Raw genomic sequence first — 19,044 nt, forward strand, 5'->3', positions numbered from 1 at the left:
GTTATGGACAGAATACAGAAATATAGGACCACAAATTGTAGTACCAGTTATGTAACATGACTGAAACTGTTAAACTATAATAATATTATTATTTGGTATGGTGACAATGTGTCTGAGCTTTAAGAGGTTAAGCTTCTTCCCTTTCAAACATGCATCTGTATCATGTTTGTTGTTGTTATTATTCTTATCATTACTATCCACTAAATGTGCCACTATATTATTAACATGTTTGAAACAAAGTTTTAATTGTTCATACAAAAACTGAAGAAGAAAAGCCGCATCTGCAGATTTATTCAGTAAGCTTTCATTTTTCAAAATTTTGCAGAAGTGGAATGCAGGGTCTCCTTACTTAGTGTGTTTATTGTGTCCACATTCAGACAAGCTTTTACATCTGCTAAAATAAAGCAGAATTACCAAATAAACCAGGGGTCGGGAACCTTTTTGGCCAAGAGAGCCACAAATGCCACATATTTTGAAATGTAATTTCGAAAGAGCCATACAATAATGTAGTGTCCCTTCCCCACACTGAGGCACGGAGACTTAACCTCTTTTAAAGTTCTTTATTCCGATTACTGTAGACCGCAACAAACGCCGTACAATTCATTCAGCAACTCCTGAATCTCTCCCGCCGACACGAGAGCGCTTCTCCCAACTTTATATTCCCCTGCTCCCGCTCCAGCCCCTCCCATTTCCCTTATTCGGCCCATAGCTGAACCCCATTGGTCCAAACTACCTAACAACAGGCTGAGCGACAGAACTGAGGGCCAATCAGATGCGTTCAATGAACTCCAGAACTTTTAACGCGGCCCAACAGCCATCCAACTCAGTCCGCGACAATTTGTTTAAAACTAAATATACAAATGAATGTGTGCATTTGATTTAATTTCAACATTTTTAAAGTACAATAAGTCTGTGGATTCTTTTTAATAAAATTGTTATGCTGTTGCTAATAAATGATGAGTATTTCTCGTGGTAGTTTTGCTGATGGTCTAGTCTGGTTGATACGTGGTGAGTTTCTGCTTCATGCAGGCGTTGAGACTTTAAACGTGATCGTAGGTCTGAATGTTCTGTAGATGTGACAAAGACTGCTCACATGCAGACGGGGAGCCAAACACACACTCACACGCTGCAGTGAGTGACGGGCAGCAGGTTTTACGTTTTTACAATCCCTGCGCGATTCACCTGCTGCCGGTCCCCACAACCCCTCACCCCCACCCTCTGCTTTCTTCCTCACACATCCCGTCCCCGCATCTGCGCGCTCTTTCTCAGAGACGGGAGCGCGTAGTTTTAGGCACGGCAATTCACAGGTTTCCAGCTGGTACAAACTCTGTGAAATAATAGATAATAGTAACTGATAGCGCTGGCGCAGATTTCTCTCTCTAAGCACCGCTACTACTGCGCGCCTCTGGCATCGCATCGCGCCCGAGAAAGACTGGTCTAATGAAAAAAAAATTACTATAATTAAAGATTTGTCTGCGAGCCACATGTGACCATCAAAAGAGCCATATATGGCTCGCGAGCCATGGGTTCCCGACCCCTGAAATAAACCAACAGCCATGCTGTATAGTGAAATCAGGATTTTAAATGAAACTTATATTTAATATTTAGCCAGATGATAAGCCATGTAGAGGTAAATATTTACCCTTAAATTTGTCAGTGAGGAGTTTTCATGTGGACGTTGTTGTCAGCTGTGCTGCTAACGCTGACACCAGAGCAGAACCAATTTGAAAGTAATTCAACGCAGAGCTTTTGGAAAAGCTTTTTCAGCATTTTCTCACTAAGCCCTTGCTAAAAACCTCACTGGCTCACTCTCCTACAGAGCTGCTGAATAACCTTTATGCTCACCAGAGCACAAATGCACACACCACGTTTAACCGAATAGAGAGGAAGCCTTTTTAGGAGGAAAGCTCTGCACAAAACTTTTTTGGAAAGTCACCCACTATGGGACTCAATTAGCACCTCACATGAAAGCCAGAGCGTGAGGTGGATGTGTTTGCTCTGCTTGTGTTCCTGAGGAAAAGCTGGAGTCAGTCGAGCGTGCAGCACAGCAGCCGTTCCTCTGAAACCCGACCACTTCCTCCTGAGATTTGCTCTCTCTTCTGGGCCCACAGACATTTGAGTTTGGCCTAACTGCAGCCCTCATTCACTCTTTCATTTTCCCCATGGTCATGAAAATAGCGTACATATGGAGGGCTGCTTTGAACGTTTGTCTCTGGCCACAATGCCAAAAACAGCCCAGTCCTCATCCGCGCTGTCATTCACTCCCTCCGGTATGTTGAGGCTTTAAACATTCATCTGCACATTTCCAATCCTGTCTCACTCTAAGAACACATGACTGATATGAGTCCAATGAAAAACAGTCACACTCTGTCTGTAGTTTGCATTATTCAAAACAAATTTCAGGATGAATAAGTTTATCTATTCTAGTGCAACCTCCTGCTTATGCTATTGTTCTATGAGCCAAAGGAAGCAAACATACAAAAACAAATGTTCTTTCTTACAAGAATCCAAACAGAGTTTAAATATTAAAAAACATAAAGACAAATGTGTCTTCTCAGAGATTCCAGGCTCGAGGATGAATATTGTGCTGAGCACAAGCAGAAAAAACAATTTCCTTTTCTGTCTCCAAGCTGGAGAGGAGTTCAGAGGAGACAAATCTGAGCCCCCATTTTGCTCCAGGTCTGCATGTTTCTCCTCATCCATCCTGAATCCTCTGGCATGTTTACTGTCTGACTTCCAGCTCCTTGCAGAGTGTTGTTTTCCTCTCCATCCTTGTAGAGTTTTCTCCCTTCTTTGTCCTTGGCTGCTGGTGCAAGCATTTTCTAATAAAGTCTGGTCAGGCTCCAATTATAGGTTCAAAAATCTGCGTTTTTAGGCCTTGCAGCACCTGTAACATTTGTTGTTTTGGTTCTTGTCTGCAGCAAATATGCCACTGTTCTCTGTGAGTGGGTCACCCCCACCAGCGGGTCAACCTGCCAAGAACACACTTAGGCCTGCCCCCCAAGACACTAACACTCTGCCTTTGTTCACTCATGAGGGATCACAACCTTTCATGTCTCCGTGAACATGTTTGGCTCTGCAGCCCACCATCAGGCTGCGGGGGGGCACAGCAGGCTGTTGTCCCAAACTTAACCTCACCACCTTTGACTCCATTTTTCAGCTGACCTCGGCAAAGCTTTCATGATGCACCAGGATTTTATGAAAGTCAATTACCCTGACACAAAACAGCACTGTTTACCGAAGCCCAGCTCAGTTTAATTTACAGGGAGCTCCTAACTGGAAATACAATCTGTGTCTGTCAGGAGGCTGTTTGTGTTGAGACAAGTTTGCCAACCAGTGTTTTGATTTTTAGAAGTACTTTCCCATACTGGGTGAAGGAGTTTTTACCTTGAAATGTAGAGGGTTTGTAGGCTTTGCAGCCCCCTGTTGCAGATAGGAATTAGTTTTAAAATTGCAGCACTTGCTGTCTTTGTTTCCAGCTGCTTTACAGTGACACCTGACTGAGCATACCTGGAAGTCCTGGAATGTACATATTCTGAGGTTAGGCCTCAGAAAATGTGCAACAGACCATTTGAATCTGCATGGTCTTTACTTAGCCAGAATGTAAGAGCGCTTGATACTGCATCAAAAAAAGGTAGGGGACTTAGTGTGAAACCACATGAATATTTTTTGCTTTTTTTGTTGTTGTTTTTTTAAATAAGTGTTATAACAAATGGAAAACAGAGATATAACCTGCGGAGTGACATTTTAATGCTGCGTTCACACCAAATGGGATTCAAGTGTCAGCTTTACGTCGGAGATCTCTCTTTGGACGAGCGTCATTTCGCTGCTCTACGCTATTCCAGAAATGTGTTCTTAAACTTGACACTCAGATACATGTGGGAAGAGCTAACGTTTTTAGCCTCATCGCTACACGGAAACATCAACTGTATATCTCATTTACAAGAAATCAAAGACACTGATGATGTTTAGAGATCAGGTTTATTCATTCCGAAGAGTTCTAGAAAACCATGTCTCCATGACATCATTCAGAGACTCTCCCGGTACGATGAGCTTTACCATCTACTGCAGGAGCTGCATCTGGATGACAGCGCATTCAGTGGTACCTCTCGTCTCTCTGTGACCCAGTTTGATGACTTGCCGTCAGAGAAAGAAAAAGAAATCTGCGGGACAACGAGAACCACAATATGGCGAGGACAGCTGTATACGCTTACACCATTTACCATTTAGCAACAGTACAGATAAACGTGTGCTTGGTAGAGATGGTTCGTTCTTTTAGCTGCACCTTTGGCACAGATACACACCAGGGACGGTCACAGAGATTAGTACAGGAGAAATCTTCAGAAAGGCTTAGTTGCTGATTGGTTTGTGGTTTTACAGAAAATAATCGGTGGTTCTTAATTATTGTATAAGCTGCATTTTCCTTTTCAAATTGAGTGCACCTAAATATTTCACACTCCCATTCTAATGACTTCAGGCTTTCACATTTAGGAATGTTTTATTTGGAATGTTTCACATAAAAATGCCATCATCAGTCTGTGTTTGAAGAATGATGTCCCACAGTCCCTGTGGGCTCATCATTTATAGCTTCTGCTGTTTTATGAGCAATAAGTGTGTCTGCTCTTACTAGCTGTGTGACCGCTGGCAAGCAAGATAATTGGTCCACTTCATCTCTCCTCTTCTGAACCCCACAAGGCTGGAAATGGAACCACAAGCTCAGCTTCCTGCTGAAAACCCCTCTTTTGTGAACAGCTGACGCAGATAGGCCTGAGGAACAATTTGTCTGTCAACACATTTGCTCTGCAGAATACCTGAACCACTCAGAAGCACAAAGTCTGAAGGCGGAGCGTGACCTGACCCAGCACACCGAGATGTCTGCAGACAAAGCCGTGATGTTGTTTTATGTCTCTTCACCTCTCTGAGCATGCTCAGATCGTTGCAGCTTATTCACATTTGAAAGCATCCGAGATCGGTCCCTCTGTCTGACGACAACAAACCTTCAACTGTTTTTTGTTGGGGGTTTTTTACCAGAAACAGTCTGCTAATATCAACAGAAGCTGCTGTGGTTCCATGTAGAAGTTTCTGCACCTCTCTTTAAGGTTTGCCTTTTTAGCTCCAGATTTCAACTGTTCACATCATTTCTGTAAATCAAAATCTCTCTTTTTGTGGATTTGGGTCCATTAACGAAGAACATTAAAGGTTCTTTAAATCCATTTAAATGTTACATAATCTATTGCGACTGTAGATAATAATAACCATGACAAACAGTGTCGTCATGGGCAGAAAAGAAGCGTGTAGAACTGACCTTAAACATAAATACTTTAGGTGTGTTAAAAGGCTTCGAAGGAGGCACTAAAATGTTACTTTGGGTGAAAATACTAGATCCTTTGCTGAGCATGTTCCATGATGCCACAGTCGTGATTGTTGAGCCAAACCACTCCAGCCAGCAGTGGTTAGAGTGGAGCAGACATCTAGGTGTTGAGCGTTATTACGTGAGCAGATGCAGCTCAGCACTGATTTTTTTCTCTGGAGGAATTCAAGCTCATTTCTCACAGCATTACTTCAGTTCTCAGGGATTTGCAGACTTTCTTTTGTTCACGTCTCTGTGAAGGTGCAGCATTTCAGTTAAGCTCACGTCCCACTTTGTGGCCAGGGCTCTAAGAAACCTGCATTCTTTTCTTTTCTGGTTGTTCTCATGTTGATCTGCTGTGGACTGGTATCACTTTGATCCAGTTTAAAGGAATTGCGTCTTTGCTTCAAAATATTTCACCATTCCTCAAATGTCAACTGTTACTGATGAAAAAAACAAATCAGGGCATTGCTGTAGAAAAACTCACAGGTAGCCCTTCTGACCAAAGCTTTTGCCGCTGGCGAAAGTGTGCTGTATCAGGAACATGATTTAGAAGTACTTAGAGGTGTAAATATGTGTCTACTGTCCTTAATTCTGCCAGTTTAAAAAAATGAAAGCTTTACAGAACCAAGTTAGCCACCTGTTTTAACGTCTAAACCGTCTTCAGTGCTAGTTTTGGAAATTCCCTGAGGACAAGTACAGGACCACATCATCTAACTGTAAGACACAGTCATAGGTTTATCCAAAATGTAAAGGGTCCTACATTATGGCCGACAGAGGTATGACCCTTCTAGATTATGGGGGTCATAGTGAAGCCCCCAGAAACCAGTGAAAATACACTCTGATTCACTGAAGTCATATCTCAAGCCATGATGATCCATTAAGAGACCTGTGACCTCTAAGAGTGCGGGGTATTTGGGGTGGGGTTTGTAATTATGCTTCAGTTTTGTAGTTGCCTTCTGTTTCTGGTTCCTTGTCTCCTGTTTTTTTTTTCCTTCCAGTTACTTTTCTCTCCCACCTGTCATCGTAATGGGTATCTGTGTCCACTTATGTCATCAGTCCACCTGTTTATAGTCAGTGTGTTTCTTCCACACATTGCGAGATTGTTTTGTGTGTCCTCTCGAGTCTCATGAGAATCTAGCCTCGGTTTTTATTCAGTTTCAGTGCTGAAATAAAAACTTTTGTTTCTGCATGCCTGTATCCTGCATTTGTGTCTGCAACAGGATTCTGACAAAGAGTCCTGTGACCTCACCATAACAGAATCAATTCAATTATTTTTCTGAGTATCTTGTAGCACAAATACAGCTTTCTTTGCTGCAAAGCCTCCTGCAAGCATTTCAATCGTCTTCTTCCTTCAGTCCAGTGGTTCTCAAACTTTTTCTCTTGTTCCCCCCTTTGGAGGAGGAAAAATGCAAAATGCCCCCCCCCCCGACAAAAAACTGACAAAATAAGACAGACATGTAAAACTTTAATACCATATCAAAATCTTAAACATTCCTGCTGCTTCCTGAGACTAGAAAAAATTAAATAAAGGATCATTCACTTTGTGAGAACGATAACATTGAACCAATTTGCAAAAAGTTGTGTTCATGCCTGCAATGTGCTGTTATGGTTTTAGTTTCTTTGCTTTTGTGTTGGGTTCTCTTTTTGTTCTGTGTGGTTTTGAGTTAAGTTTCCTTTTTTATTTTGAAAGGTTTCCTGTTATGTTCTTGTTTCGAGTTTTACTTTTGGTCCCCATCTGCCCTCATTGTTTCCACCTGTGTGTCGTCTGTTCTGTATGTGTTCAAGTCCTGTCTTTCCCTTCCTACTGTGCTGCTCCATAGGTTAATGTTCCCCTGTTTCCAGTGTGTCAAGTATTTTGAGTTTTGAGCCTGCTTGCCTGCTGCAGTGGTATGTTGTTTAGTTTTTGGACTCTTTTGTTATTAACCCTTGTGTTATCCTATGACAAACCCCCCCCCCCCCCCCCCCTTGCATTGACGTGTTCTCCCTACCATGACAAGGTGGACAAAGGTGGAAAGATTTCATGTAATCCATGGACACCAGTGAAAATCACAAATCCTTGAAGAAAAAAGGTTCAGAGCACTGTCTAGTGGGTCTAGATGACCCAACTCAAATTGTTAAAGTACCTAGGATAGCACAAGGGTTTTAGCTCCTGTTTCCCTGGAACCTTCTGTCTCCTCCTCCTTTCTGTGCCTGGGTACTGGGTGCCTGCTTTGTGCAACACATCTTTTCAAAACAAGGTTGCAGGTTTGTTACTGCAAATCCCAAGTCTTGAGCCTAGCTCTGTTCTTTTTTTTTCAACATGAAAAGCCTAGCTCACAAAGATGGGACGTAATGATTGGAAGCAGAATGCCCGCAGCCTTCTAGCCTATGAGTGGATGTTCCTTCTCCACACCCAACCAGAATTCAGTGTCTGTGCTGTAAACCTCATCCTCAGGGGGAGTCTGGCGTGATTTCAATGAACTGATCCTCCTCAGCAGAGCTCAAATCAGCAGGTGCTGCTGTGTTAGATGGATCTCTCAGCCAGTCATATATAGCACCGTTTGACTGAGAAACATTTTAGAAAAAATCCTTGCAGGGAAGACATGTACAAAGTGAGTTGATTCCTTTACAAAGTATAAATTAAATAAAGGATCATTCACTTTGCATGTTCTCAAACTGTGGGATGCGCCTCCCTGGGGGGGCGCAAAGGCATTACATCCTTTATACATGCATTTCTCCATTTTTCAACAAATCTGATCACAGTTGCAAAGAAAGGCAGGTGTCGGTATCGAATCCGTACCGGTCGCATGTGCGACATTCGGGCAGTATTACCATTCTTTTAAGATGTTAAAACCGCTGTTAGAAATTAATTATGTCTTCAACTGGCAGTTAAGGTTAGGTTAATGTAAGTCACGCGATACCCGCGGATATGCTTTCCCGAAGAACATTTATATTCAGCCGCGAAAAAAATCTCTGATGTCCAAACATTGCCCCCCCCACACACACACACACGGGCGCACACACACACACACTTCCCAGCTTTATCCCACCGTTTCCTGAGATGCTTCCCAATAGTTTGAGAGCTACTGCTTCAGTCAGGGTTTTTCCCTGATGCTGTGATCCAAGCCTTTCTCTTCCTGCTGAGTCAGAAAAACTTCACTCTTCACTTTCAGTCACATATGAGAGTCTTCAAGAGCTCAGCTCAGGTTCAGAAAAGAACTTTCTACAAAACAAAAGGAGATTTAAGTGAACCTATAAAAAGCGTTTTTGAAAAAACAGGTGATTGTTTCATACCTCCTTTATCAAATTTGCCTTTATTCATTAATGAATAAAGGCCTCCTTTTTGTGTCATGTTTAAAACATGCTGCTGTTTAGCTTGAATGAGCCGAACCTTTGCTCTGACAGCTTGACATCTTTTTTCCCCCGCTGTTCCTGCTCCAGAGGCTGTTGGTCAACTTCAGTGTAAGTTTAAAGAACAGCAACTGTCACCAAGGTCAGCTTTCATGTCAGTCACATCCAGCTGAAATTATTCTGCCCGTCAGAGAAATTTACACAAGTTAGTGCACCTTTCTGTTAACGATCCTGTGAAAGACGCTATACTACAGATATTTTATGTGCTTAGGGGAATCTATCCCATTGTTAATACACACCACAGTTCATATTTATAAATTTTTTTCATACAGTACAGCTCAAACAGCGACAACTACATAGGAATCGTTCTTGATGATTGGAAATGGGCCGATCCCCGCAATGCCATGCATGGGTGTTGCACACGTCAAGCTAATGCTGCTGATTTCAGCTTTCTTTTTCCTGTCCCTTCTGTTTTTCTTCCAGAACTGAACGCCCTACATAAACACCCTTTGCTTTAATAAGCCTTACGCAGCCCAGTTTGACAGGAAAACCGTCACGGTCGCCGCTCCAGAGGTTATTTAATTGTCCTGGTTTGTAATGCATGCAGCAGACGAGCTTAAAGGCCTGGCACGTCCACACAATTTACAGCAATCTGAGACGTTTCCTTCTCCTCTGAGGACAGATACGTTGCACTTTTGCAGTGGTTGCGTGCCATACCACAACCACTGCTCAGGACCTCGACCAACATTTGATTTTCCAGCAGCATGTTCCCCCTCTTCTCTGCCAAGGTCAACGTCAGCTTCATAGGTTTTACTCAGCCTGGGTGTCGCTCAGCCAGATTTAGGCTTCCGTGGGAATTCTGATCTGAAATGTTACAAATGTTTTTCTTTAGATTTAATTAAAAAAAAAAAAAACAATAAAAATATTGACCCTTGACTTCTGCATACCTGCTCTGTCTGAACTTTCACGATCATGACTGTATGTAACTGCGTGTTTCACACACTGGTGTTCTTCATACGCCGATGTTAAACTGGACGAGGCTGCTGCTTCTCTTAAAAGGTTTCTTTGTCTCGGGGCATTAGACCTTGTCCAGCATCATGTTTCTAATAGCTTGGGCTGGAAGTCGGAGCGTGAGGCTGACGTAACAAGTGCAATTAAGCGTCTCGCCAGTGCAGATGTTGCTCTGAGGCTGGCTCTGAGAGGGAGCAACGGGGCACAAATGGCCTTTTAACTTCTGCCTGTGAATGAAAGTTTGTACAGGAAAAGAGTAGGCCAGTAAGTACGTTTCTGTGCCGTTTCATCTGTTCATTTGTCCAGTCTCTGCAGAGCTGATGAGAAACATCTGCAAATGTCAGTCTGCAGGCTGCGGGGCTTCGAGTCAAGAATCAGTTTGTCCAGTTTATGCGAGAATGGCAATGCTAGGATATAAGGAAGATCAGAGAGCAGACAGTTTTTGGTGCTACTATTTTTCATCTATTTTAATCATTCACCTATTAAAATGTTCAGCTCTTTCATCTTTTTCCACGAATGACTTTTGGTCCTTCATATCCTTAACACTTTTCAATATATTCCAGGATTTCCAGGATTTTTGCCTCTATTGAAATACATGGGGAATCCTTGAAAAACTTTGCTTCTTTCTATGGTGCAGAAGCTCGCTCACATTTTTCACAAAACTATATTTTTTGTTATTGTGCTGTTTTCACTTTATTTATGGTCAACTTTGATCATTTCTATATTTAATTTTTTTTCCAGCAATTATTACCCTAAAGTTTTATTTTCATTCAGCAATATAACACTCAACCTCGCATTTTCTTCTGGTTTATTATAGTATCTTCCACCATTTTATTGGCGCTTAGCTCAATTTTTCAGCTATTTTAACAATTCAGCTATTAAATTGTTCAGCACTTTCAGCTTTTCCCAGTTATGATTTTGGTCCTTCACATCCTTGAACCTTTCAAAAAATTCCAGGATTTCCAGGATTTTTGACTCCATTGAAATACATGGGGAATCCTTGAAAACCTTTGCTCTTTCCATTTTAACTTCAACATACTTATAGTTAGAGACACCACTATTACTACAAATTGTTCACAAGACTTTAAAAATAAAACTTAAGGGTAATGATTGCCGGAAAAAAAAGAGAGGTTGAAAAACACTGTCCTAGACAGAATTCGCTGTTAAACGCTGATGGCATTAAGGGTTGAAAAGTTACGATTGTGAAGGGATGTTAACACTGGAGCTAAAGCTCGTGTACCAGCTTTACAAATCTGAACACTTTGGTTTATATCATTTTAGAAAGAAATAAAAGGATTTCCGTTTTTTGTCCCATTTTAAGTACAAATACCTGGGAGTTACTATTGACAGCAGACTGAGCTGGAGGAGCCACAGTACTGCTGTGTACAAGAAGGCCTGCAGCAGACTCTACTTCCTTAGGAAGCTGAGGTCCTTCAATGTGTGCAGCAAGATGCTGGAGATCTTCTACCACTCTGTGGTGACCAGCACCTTGTTCTCCTCTGTGGTCTGCTGGGGAAGCAGCATTGCAGTCAGTGACGCCAACAGACTCAACAAGCTGATCAGGAAGACGGGTTCTGTCACTGGCTGCAAACAGCAAACATTTGAAGCACTGATGGAGAGGAGGTCACTGAACAGACTCCTTTCAATCATGGACAACCCAGACCATCCTCTCCACCCTGTTCTGGACAAACAGCGGAGGCTCAGACAGCTCCGCTCCAAAACCGCCCGGTACCAGAAATCATTCATCCCCAATACAATAACCCTGTACAATAACTCACAATGCAATAGATAACCTTTGCACATGTTTTTTTTTATTTTTTTGCACATTTCTTTTGCACATCTTTTTACCTGTTCTGTAAATGGCTTTTTACATTATACCACCTTGTTTTTTACATTTATGCTACATTGTTTTTTTTCTTTTTGTTCTTGTTTTTTATATTATTTTTAGTCTTTTGTCCCTCTGATGTCAGTTGCTATGGTAATGAACAAATTTCCCACGTGTGGGATCAATAAAGTAATTCTGATTCTGATTCTGAAACCTTTATTTTCATATGGAGACCAGGGGCCTCATTTTTAAACGTTGCGTATGCTCAAAAGAAGGCGTAATCACATCACAATGCGTAATGACGCACAATGGCTGATCTTGCGCTCTTAGAAGATGTGGTAAATGGAAGAATTCGGAGTGAACTCCTCTTTAGACAGCAAGAAGACTTGCTGGCAAACGAGGACGAGTGGCTTATGAGCCGGTTCCGACTTCCTCGAGCCGTCCTGTTGGACCTATGCGGGCTTTTTATTTCGGCCACGGTCCGAGGTTATGAGGCTACAGAATTTACGGCGTCTGCCACCGTTTGCCACTCAAGTACCTTTTTTGCATTAATGCCCACACTGTGCCTTCCAAACAACATTTTTCTCCTCTTTTCCACCTCGCCAACGATAACTTCTACTTCACATTGAGTGAAGTTACGTGTTTTTGATTTCCTCTCTGTGTTTGTCATGATTTCGCAATCAATGAATATTAACTTGTGGGCGTTTCCCGGACTATTTATGGGCAACTATGGGCGTGTCATCAAGCCGCAAAAGCTGCGCTACATTTAGAATTGATTGTGATTTATTAGGGGAAAAATCAGTAGGATGTGCGTGCGCACGGTTTAGTAAATCCGAATATTTCTGTGCGTACGCACGTCCTATGTTTCATCAGTACGCCACTTCTGACGCAAATCCTACGCATAGTTTTATAAATGAGGCCCCAGACCAGTTACCAATTATGCACATGAAAAACTTTTAGTAAAAGGTGCAACAATTCTGAAATCTTGTAGAATTTCCTTTCCTGGGTAATGATGTCTGGGCGCCACCTTGTCAGCAGCCAGGTCCCCCTCCCTCATTCTGTGTGTTTTAGGCGTCGCAAGGAAACTCCTCATTCTCCTTATTCCGTCTGCTACGAATGATTGCAGTATCCCAGACTGACAATTTCACAGGTTTTCTAAAACCACAAAATACGAATAAACACTCTGAAGAAAAAGAACAAGAACATTAGTTTTTATGATTGAAACAGAAGAGAAATGATGCTGCAGTTTTCAGCGGGATAAAACTAGAACTGAAGAAAATCTGCTTCTGCAAGTGACACTTTCGTCTTCTTCACTGCTGGGCAGTCAGGTCGGTGTGTTTGCAGTGAGCACGCTGGGAGCATGTGTCATGTATTAGGTGCTAAACTCTGGATCAAAGGCCCAGAACAGCAATGGATCCTTCTGCTGTGTGTCACAGTTTCCGTTCAGACGGCGGAGAACGTTAAGCTGGAGTTGATTTCTGTCACGTTAGTGGAGTCGTCCAGCAGGCAATGGGATGCTGGGAAATCCAGGAGACGGGCAGCTGTTTTCCATCTATAACATACAGACACAGTGGAAGGAGGGAGACTGAGCTATGGAAACACTGAATTAGACAGAAAGCAGCTGTGAAGCCAGAGAGGATAAGGGATCCCACCGGGGTTCTGATGGAAAATGGAGCAAAGAAGCCATAGTTTGGACGGGTAAACCTTTGGCTCTGTGTTTTATCGATGAGGTTAAAGAGTTTCACTTCAAAGCCAACCAAACAGACTGAAGCTTAACTAACACAAACTGTGCTTTTAGGAATTTGCTTAAAAACAGAAAAACAGGTTGTCCTGTTTTTAATTTTATCTATATCAATGTCTGCATTATTGTGCGATTTAGGAAGTTTGAGATCATTCCACAAACACGATGAGCCCCCTTCAGGCATCATTAAAATACTCTTGAAGCCTTTATGAGGTCCAGGTTTGTAATGCAACTCAAGCTTGTTCTCCAGGTTTCCAATGTGGTTGGAGGGATATTTAACTTATCATTGAGTTTTTTTGTTGTTTCTTAGTTAAAACCTCTTCTATAAAAAGTTAGTCACCTGATCCTTAATTAACAGGAAGACGCTGCAAGGTTTTGATGAAGAGATCAGTTTGATATTTTTTTTAACGGGGGTTCAGATGAAGTCTTCCTGCAGTAGCTCTGCTTCTCCCACATCAGTGAAATATTTCTACTTCGGTGAGGAGCTGCATGAATGGAGGTCTGTTTGCACAGGAGCCTTTGAGAGCAAAATGATGTTTAAAAATAAAATGAATCAAAAAACAGATTTCAAGTGTTATGGATTTATAATGAAACTATCAAACAATTATGTGAAAAGGTTTTCATAGTCCAGGATCAGCCAACCCTGGTGCTTCAACAGCCACAACCCTGCCTGTTTTCTATCTGGAGGGTATTCCAGAGAGCAGGTTATGCTAGCTCCCACGGTAAGTTTAAGGCTAAGGAAGTTGATAACCTCAGCTTTCGGTTCCAGAAATGGAGGAATGTTTCAGGGTAGGTCAAGTTGCCATGGCAACTCATGCTCTGAACATAACCTGGTCTGGAGCAGGTTTAGTTGAAGGTTAGTTTGTTTACAGAGAGGTGAAGCAGCATGCCGTGTCCATTTGATGATGATTTAGTGGATGAAGAAGCTCAGATAATACTTTTTCCACCGTGAGAGGGTGATAAGATCACATATCTTATCATATGGATGTTGGAAAAATAAACTTTTTTACTTTGATCTAATTTAATTATTTGCTTCAGTTAAGATAATTAAAAATCTTTTTTTTGTTAAGTCAGTTTAAACATAACACGTAGTTTTCAGACAGTTATTTTGCTTTCATTCAAATTAATTCAATTAAGTAGGTGTAACTTTGGTGCTGCTGTTAGATCGGCACCGCAAGGGATTGTGGGATATCATTCCCTTTGCCTGTCTGGACGGATTTGGGTTTAAGTGTGGGTTTTTGATCAAATGTGTTTAGTTGTTTAGCTGTTTTACTGTTTTTTACCGTGTTTTGCCGAGTTATTTTGTCCTAATTTGCTCAAGTCTCTGCACGATGAGGGAGAGGGAGGTAGAAGCACCCCTACAGTTCTATGGTAAATTGACAATGTCGGAAAATTCCTAAATGAATGAACGCACTAAGCACATACTGTCTTGTTCTTTTTATTGTTATAAAAATGAGGATCTGCCGTCTCAAACTTAGACATATGAGAGTTCAAGAATTTGAATTCATTACGATGGAAAAAAGATTACTTGAATTGGAGTAATATGACATTTAGTTAAATAAATATGTAAATTTGAGTTGTATTAACAACTATTGAGTTTTATTGACATAAGAAATTAGGTTGAATAAATTTAACTCAATTTCTTGTTACCAATAGAAGTAATTCGTTTAAGTTGGCAAAATTGGATAAGTTATATATATGCGTCACATGAAAATGGAAATAAGATCAGAAACTCGTGCGTTTACTTTGTCTGTTCTTCTACTACAAGCAGAAACTCTTTCTTTTGCGGATGCAGCCGTATTACTTTTTTTGATGGACGTATAATCTTCATACGTCGTCATTAATCTCAGACTTCGTCTCACTGAAGTATAGTGCTTTCTTTTTTTCTCCACGCGTTTCCATGGTGACTCCGGAAATCGCCGATCGATTGAGAATGTCTTTATGTACTTGACATGCACGTGCATTAACTCACGCGTTTCCATGGTGACTCCGGAAATCGGCGATCGATTGAGAATGTCTTTATGTACTTGACATGCACGTGCATTAACCCAGGGTTACCAAGTCGAGCGTAATTACGCCAACTCATATCCGGTCTTTTGGAACCGACATACCCCGAGTAAGCAAGTTCAGGCGGATTTCAGCCAGAGTTCTGGCTTAAAGTCAGGCTAGTTTAAACATGCTTCCTGGAATACCCCCCTGGACTGCTTGATGCTGACTACCTGATTCAGGTGTCTTTGGTCAATCAGGATGTGGAATTAGCTGAGTCAATTAATCTGCAGCAAGATTATAGAGAAGTGATCAGGGAGAATTGGAAAACAGACAGGATTGTTGAGGACAAGCCACATCGACAAACATAGAGGCTGCAGAAATCTGAGTTTACGCTACTTGGATTTCTGAGAAGATTTTTACAATATTCCTTTAAAATCAAATATATTAGTAGTTGGTTGACAGCTAAGCACCTGCCATCTTTAAAAACTGAACAGTTTTATAATTGCTAGAAAAGCAATGAACTACAACTGTTGTTTCATTTATTTACTTTTTTTGTCCTGCCCAAGAAATGTAAAATCTTCCTTTTGTGAAATTTGCCACTTTTACAGATGGCTTTGATCGAGGAGTATGATGATGATGAGGAGGAGGACCTAGGGTCCTGAGGAACAGAGAAAAGTAAAAATGTTTTTTTTTAAATTGTGATGATCAAGGTGATTGCCTGAAGAAACTTTGGAAAAAGATGGATGGATTTTAGATGAAGAAGAGGGGAAAAAGAATTGTGATATTATTTAATTCCAACTTTAATTATAATTTTTGTTTTTTAGAATGAAAGAGGAATGGAACCTGAATGCAGAGAACATGTCATGGTGCCTCCGGGAGTCCTCTCCTCCCCCCTCCCCTCTCTGCTCTGCTTTCCAGATTGGACCCAGCTGTTGGCACTCACCTCATCACCTGCCTGCTCTTTTTTTAGAGGATCCTTCACCAGAATTCTTCACCAGTTCGTTTCCCCTCTTTGGTGCATTACCTGGTCTCTAGTCCTGTCTCTGGTTCTCGCTTTTCATGCTTTATATTAACCACTACTTCTCCACCTCTTCTACAGGACAAATTGCCATGAGTGTCAACCTGGGTCCTACCTCCACACGAGCAGACAGTGCTTCATCAAGGATCCAATGCATCTATCCACGCCCTGACCCCAAGCCATGCCACAAGCCCAAGCCACGCCACAAATCAACTCAAGTCTCGGCTGCTCTCCACGCCTTGACTCAAATCCACGCCACACCACTGCTTACAGCTGCTTCACCAGAATCATCACGCCATTGGATATTCATCAACCATACTCACCCACTGGTCCTCGTCCAGAATAATAAATCCGTTAATTCTCCATCTCATTCTCCTGTGGTCCTTCCGGGTTCCAGCATCTGGATCAGAACATATATTTTAGATATAAAGCAGATGCTTTGGTTCTGTATAAAATGTGTGTGACCTTGGTCTTTGTTGTCATTGTGTTGTGGTTCTGCACATGCAGTTCTCTTAAGGACACAGTGTGGAAACAATTTCATGATCTTGAGATTTATTTCCATCCATCGTCAAAACCTGCTATGGTTCTTCGGCTGGAGAGGTTCTTCCCAGTTATCATTATGTGAATGTTACTTTTTCTAACTTTACTTTTAAAAATCAGATTTATTTATACAAAATCAGTGCAGACCGACCAAAGTTTGTCTTTGATGTTTTAACTGATCATTAGTCTGTTGCAGAGACCCAGTTTAGTGAGAGTAATGTATCTGTTTAAACTTTCTTGATTTAGCACAGATCTATGAAGATAAATTAACACACTGACAAAGCAAATGTTAATTTTCCCAAAGAATAATATAATCAGTAAAACAGAAGATGGATGAGGTTTGCAGAGAAGAAACACAAAGTCTATGGAAAGACATACCGGTAATCAGATTTAAAAAGTATTATGAGCAGAAAGCTGAGCCCTGCAGGTCCGATCTGCGCCAGTTTCCTTACATAAGAGTCAAAAGTGGTTTTCTACTGGCTCGCAACACTTTTTGTGCATCTCAGTTGAAAAACTATCTGGAGATCCCACTGACGATGAAACATGTTTGTAACAAATATAATGAAATGCTGAGGTCTACTGAAATTGCTGTTGTATTTACTTATTTATTCATGACATGTACTTTTACCACCATTTTCCACCACTACTTGTGTCTTTTTCTCTTGCTATTTGTTTTCCCAACTATTATATTTCTTGTTTGGCTGCTGTATCAACTACGGTAGATTTTCCTCCGGGGATCAATAAAGTCCCATCTTATCTTATCTTAAATACATTTTGTTGATTTTTACTTGCCAAATTATTCAAAGAACTTTTTAAGTTTGCAGGTTAATTTGATGCTTCAACATGGTCTTTCTAAAAGTGCAGATGTCCGCTGGGCCAGGCCTACAACGTTCAGACAGGCTGTCAGATGCTTTACCGCTGACCTGCCTCAGAGGAATGTAGCCTCTGACCCAGTGTTGTAGGCCCAAAAGATCGGGAGTCTGCACCTGGTGGCCCCACACCTTGATTTAGGTGACACAAACATTTTGCCTCTATAAAGGGCTTCTCCCTTTTGGGAATCATTTTTTTCTAAAACGGATCTGCCTAAAGGACCTTGACGAATATTCTCTCTTGTAAAATTTTCAGGCAGGGCTTTCCCTTAGAAAGCCGACACTTGCTAATAAACTTTCTGTGCGGTTTATTGGAGCCAGCTGGTCAACAGTCTTCCCTCTCTTAAAGCATTCATCTCTTATGCCCTAAGTTTGCACAGAAAAAACAAAAAAACTTCTTCAATATTGTACTTTAGCTGCAGGACTCTGTATGTGAAGAACACTCTGCAAGTCAACGTTTTACTAAGAAAAGTGTAACAAAAACCAAAATCACTTGTATTGCAATGCTGGCATCTCAAGACAAACTTGAGCCAAGGCTTTGGTTTCACAATTACTTTCCAGACAGCTGGCAAAAGAGAATCAAGCTGAACGTGTTTTCGTCTGCTGCTCAAACCGTTAAGATCTGGACAAACCAACATATGCCTAAAATGTCTTGAGAGGATGGAGGACTGGATCAAACTCTGAAATTTTGCCTTAAAACCTGAAACTCACCAAAAATTAAGAAAACATGATGCTTGTTTGAAACTTTGCTTCTCTGTTTGTGATTGGTGACAACAGAAGATCCGGCTCATCCTTTGGATCTGAAAGGTTAGTGGATGAAACAAAATCACATATTATTATTTCACCAAATTATCTTCAGACACTAATAAATCAGTCAAATGTGCCCCTCTATAACATTTCTAAGATTTCTTGGAATGCTGCTGTTGAGGCGATATAAGACCAAAATCCCAATCACCTGTTAGTTTAAAGGCCAAACTCTTATCTCTCATTTTCACCTTAAAACAATGTTCACAAAAATCCCCAACAATGCATTAGAAATGCAGTAGATGAACCCAAGAGCATTTACCCAGTAGTGTGGAGTTAAGGAAATGGCTTTGGTTAGCTAGGAAACACAGAATTTTCCTTTGGAGCATTTAGGGTGGATCTGGGTCAGTGGAAGGTCATGTGGTCTGATGAGTTCAGTCTTACCCTGCTACTTTGCCCCCTGGATGAATCAGAGTAATCCATCCATCTATCTATCTTCTAACCCTTTTGGGGTCATGGGGCTGCTGGAGCCTATCACAGCTATTGTTGGGCAAAGCCAGCACACCCTGGACAGGTCACCAGTCTGTTTCAGGGTCACATAACCACAAACCATTGAGTCATGAA

At 41.4% G+C, this 19,044-nt stretch overlaps 1 long non-coding RNA gene across 1 annotated transcript; it reads left to right on the forward strand.

Moving 5' to 3' along the window:
- The first annotated feature begins 15,165 nt into the window (after positions 1-15,165).
- LOC144989365 (uncharacterized) lies at positions 15,166-17,575 on the forward strand. The gene is made up of 2 exons (XR_013653511.1): positions 15,166-16,264; positions 16,349-17,575. It is a non-coding gene; the product is annotated as an uncharacterized LOC144989365 (long non-coding RNA).
- Positions 17,576-19,044: the final 1,469 nt, after the last annotated feature.

This window comes from Oryzias latipes, chromosome 23 (assembly GCF_053564925.1).
Source record: "Oryzias latipes strain Hd-rR chromosome 23, Olatipes_Hd-rR_3.1".
Lineage (NCBI taxonomy): Eukaryota > Metazoa > Chordata > Actinopteri > Beloniformes > Adrianichthyidae > Oryzias > Oryzias latipes.